The sequence below is a fragment of the Arachis ipaensis genome, chromosome B6 (genome assembly GCF_059453495.1).
Source record: "Arachis ipaensis isolate K30076 ecotype BB chromosome B6, ASM5945349v1, whole genome shotgun sequence".
In the NCBI taxonomy this organism is placed as follows: Eukaryota; Viridiplantae; Streptophyta; class Magnoliopsida; order Fabales; family Fabaceae; genus Arachis; species Arachis ipaensis.
Window position 1 is genome coordinate 53,561,669 of NC_142441.1, and position 4,444 is coordinate 53,566,112.

Consider the following 4,444-nt stretch of genomic DNA (forward strand, 5'->3'; position numbering starts at 1 on the left):
TTTGAGCTGAAACCTCAATTAGTTTCTCTGATACAGCAGAACTGCAAGTTTCATGGACTTCCATCTGAAGATCCTTTTCAGTTCTTAACTGAATTCTTGCAGATCTGTGATACTGTTAAGACTAATGGAGTAGATCCTGAAGTCTACAGGCTCATGCTTTTCCCATTTGCTGTAAGAGACAAAGCTAGAATATGGTTGGACTCTCAACCTAAAGATAGCCTGAACTCTTGGGATAAGCTGGTCAAGGCTTTCCTAGCCAAGTTCTTTCCTCCTCAAGAGCTGAGCAAGCTTAGAGTGGATGTTCAAACCTTCAGACAGAAAGAAGGTGAATCCCTCTATGAAGCTTGGGAGAGATACAAAGGACTGACGAAAAAGTGTCCTTCTGACATGCTTTCAGAATGGACCATCCTGGATATATTCTATGATGGTCTGTCTGAGTTATCTAAGATGTCATTGGACACCTCTGCAGGTGGATCCATTCACCTAAAGAAAACGCCTACAGAAGCTCAAGAACTCATTGACAAGGTTGCTAATAACTAGTTTATGTACACTTCTGAGAGGAATCCTATGAGTAATGGGACGCCTATGAAGAAGGAAGTTCTTGAAGTTGATACTCTGAATGCCATATTGGCTCAGAACAAAATATTGACTCAGCAAGTCAATATGATTTCTCAGAGTCTGAATGGAATGCAAGCTGCATCCAAAAGTACTCAAGAGGCTTCTTAGGCAGAAGAAGCTTATGATCCTGAAAACCCTGCAATAGCAGAGGTGAATTACTTAGGTGAACCTTATGGTAACACCTATAATCCATCATGGAGAAATCATCCAAATCTATCATGGAAGGATCAAAGGCATCAACAAGGCTTTAATAATGGTGGAAGAAACAGGTTTAACAATAATAAACCTTTTCCATCATCCACTCAGCAACAGACAGAGAACTCTGAACAAAATACTTCTAATTTAGCAAACTTAGTCTCTGATCTGTCTAAGGCCACTATAAGTTTCATGAATGAAACAAGGTCTTCCATTAGAAATTTGGAAGCACAAGTGGGCTAGCTGAGTAAAAGGATCACTGAAATCCCTCCTAGTACTCTCCCAAGAAATACAGAAGAAAATCCAAAAGGAGAATGCAAGGCCATTGACATCACCAAAATGGCCGAACACAAAGAGGGAAAGGAGGACGTGAATCCCAAGGAAGAAGACCTCCTAGGATATCCAGTGATCAATAAGGAGGTTCCCTCTGAGGAACCAAAGAAATCTGAGGCTCATCTAGAGACCATAGAGATTCCAATGAACCTCCTTATGCCCTTCATGAGCTCTGATGAGTATTCTTCTTCCGAAGAGAATAAAGATGTCACTGAAGAGCAAGTTGCCAAGTTCCTTGGTACAATCATGAAGCTGAATGACAAACTATTTGGCAATGAGACTTGGGAAGATGAACCTCCCTTGTTCACCAATGAACTAAGTGATCTGGATCAACTGACATTGCCTCAGAAGAAACAGGATCCTAGAAAGTTCTGGATCAACTGACATTGCTGAGCGGATAATTTATACGCTTTTTGACATTGTTTTTAGTATATTTTTAGTAGGATCTAATTACTTTTAGGGATGTTTTCATTAGTTTTTATGTTAAATTCACATTTCTGGACTTTACTATGAGTTTGTGTGTTTTTCTGTGATTTCAGGTATTTTCTGACTGAAATTGAGGGACTTGAGCAGAAATCAGATTCAGAGGTTGAAGAAGGACTGCTGATGCTGCTGGATTCTGACCTCCCCGCACTCAAAGTGGATTTTCTGGAGCTACAAACCTCGATATGGAGCGCTTCCAATTGCGTTGGAAAGTAGACATCCAGGGCTTTCCAGCAATGTATAATAGTCTATACTTTGGCCAAGTTTAGACGACGCAAACTGGCGTTCAATGCCAGCTCTCTGCCCAAATCTGGCGTCCAGCGCCAGAAAAGGATCCAAAACCAGTGTTGAACGCCCAAACTGGCACAAAAACTGGCGTTCAACTCCAAGAAGGACCTCTACATGTGCAACACTCAAGTTCAGCCCAAGCACACACCAAGTGGGCCCCGGAAGTGGATTTATGCATCAATTACTTACTTCTGTAAACCCTAGTAGCTAGTTTATTATAAATAGGACCTTTTACTATTGTATTAGGTATCTTTGATCAATTGTATGCTATCTTTGGATTATCTTTTGATCTATTGATCACGTTTTGAGGGCTGGCCTCTCGGCCATGCCTGGACCTTCACTTATGTATTTTCAACGGTAGAGCTTCTACACTCCATAGATTAAGGTGTGGAGCTCTGCTATTCCTCAAAGATTAATGCAAAGTACTACTGTTTTCTATTCAATTCAACTTATTCCACTTCTAAGATATTCATTCGCACTTCAACCTGAATGTGATGAACGTGACAATCATCATCATTCCCTATGAACGCGTGCCTGACAACCACTCCCATTCTACCTTCGATTGAACGAGTATCTCTTAGATTACTAATACAGGAGACCGAGTCCGAGATATTGGGATCTTCGTGGTATAAGCTAGATTGATGGCGGCATTCATGAGAATCCAGAAAGTCTAAACCTTGTCCGTGGTATTCCGAGTAGGATTCTGGGATTGAATGACTGTGACGAGCTTCAAACTCGCGAGTGCTGGGCGTAGTGACAGACGCAAAAGGATAGTAAATCCTATTCCAGCATGATCGAGAACCTCCAGATGATTAGCCATGCAGTGACAGCGCATCGGACCATTTTCACAGGGAGGAATAGGATGCAACCAATGACAAAGGTGATGCCTCCAGACGATTAGCCGTGCTGTGACAGAGCATTTGGATCATTTTCCCGAGAGAGATCGAAAGTAGCCATTGGCACCGGTGACATCCTTACATAAAGCCAGCCATAGAAAGGAGTAAGATTGATTGGATGAAGACAACAGGAAAGTAGAGGTTCAGAGGAACGAAAGCATCTCTACACGCTTATCTGAAATTCTAACCAATGAATTACATAAGTATTTCTATCCTTATTTTAGTATTATTTTCGAAAACCCCATTACTATTTTATATCTGCCTGACTGAGATTTACATGGTGACTATAGCTTGCTTCATACCAACAATCTCCGTGGGATTCGACCCTTACTCACGTAAGGTATTACTTGGACGACCCAGTGCACTTGCTGGTTAGTTGTGCGAAGTTGTGAACCATGGTATTGGCATCATGTTTTTGGCACCATTGCCAGGGAAAGAAAGAGCAATGAATTTTACATAATCAAAGTGTAATCACAATTTTGTCCACCAGGGACCTCACTCCTGAAGCAAAGGGGTGGTTCGAAATTGTAAGGAGATCCATCCTCCCCGCCGGGAATAACTCAGAGGTGAATCTTAAGAGAGCAACAATGGTGCAATGTATACTTAAAGGGGCAGAAATCAAGGTTCATGAACTCATAGCCCAAGGCATTAGGAAGATGGCTGAGAAAAGCGATTCTGGAGGAAGGTTAGGCTACCCCAGCACTATTTTCCGTCTATGTGACAGGGCTGGGGTGGTGTTCGAGGATGAGAACCCCGAGTGGATAAAAGTGGGAATCCCAATTACTGTTCGACGGATGCATGCTGTTGCATCTCCCCTACCTCAACGAAAGCCAAGAAAGAGGCTAGCCCATCAAGTGGTAGAAGGAAAAAACCTAGAGGAGCAAGCCCCTTTGGACATGCACCAACTACAGGAAGCCATTGATGGCTTATCTAGACAATACTTGAAAAATTAAGGGGCACAGAAAGAGCTTCAACTACAGTTGATGGACCGTCAAGAAGAATCACTCTCTAGATGGATGAATCAACAGGGGGAGTGGCAAAAGCAAATAATGGAGCAGCAACTGGAACAAGGGAAATAATGGGGTGAATCCTTCCACAGGTTGGAACAAGGGCAGGATCAACAACAAGAAGCCATAAAAGCTAATCAACATCCAAGCACATCAAGGTGCACACATATATGAAATGCATCGGAAACAATTAGAATAGGCAGAACTCTTCGACGAATACAGGGCGTTCTCAGAAGGAGTTTACATGAACGAGACTAGGCATCATGTGAACACTCAAGCCAGGCTCGGATATTTAGTTGGACAACTGCCTATACTGCATCCGGGAATCACAAGATATGAAGAAGTGAAAGATGAATTAGCACGAGAAGAAAGAGAGAGGGTAGAAAAGAGTCATGAATCAGTAAGGAAGGCACTTGAGGATTGGAAAAAAGCCAGACTGGCACAGATACAAGGAAACACAAGTGGACACAAAGAGGACAAACAAGAGGGAGAGCATGAGCACCCCCATGAGTAAAAGGTGGTAGAGTTCCCTCATTGTCCTATCTTTTTCAAGTTTTAAATAAGGAAAATCATGTATGAAATAGAACATGTTTCCATGGTAGTTTAGGATTTTCAATTCTGCCT

General features: G+C 42.2%; 1 non-coding gene across 1 annotated transcript; it reads right to left on the minus strand.

Annotated features, from left to right (window-relative positions):
- Window positions 1-285: 285 nt before the first annotated feature.
- On the minus strand, window positions 286-393 carry LOC148555605 (small nucleolar RNA R71). The gene has a single exon (XR_015886774.1). It is a non-coding gene; the product is annotated as a small nucleolar RNA R71 (small nucleolar RNA).
- Between the last annotated feature and the right edge of the window lie 4,051 nt (window positions 394-4,444).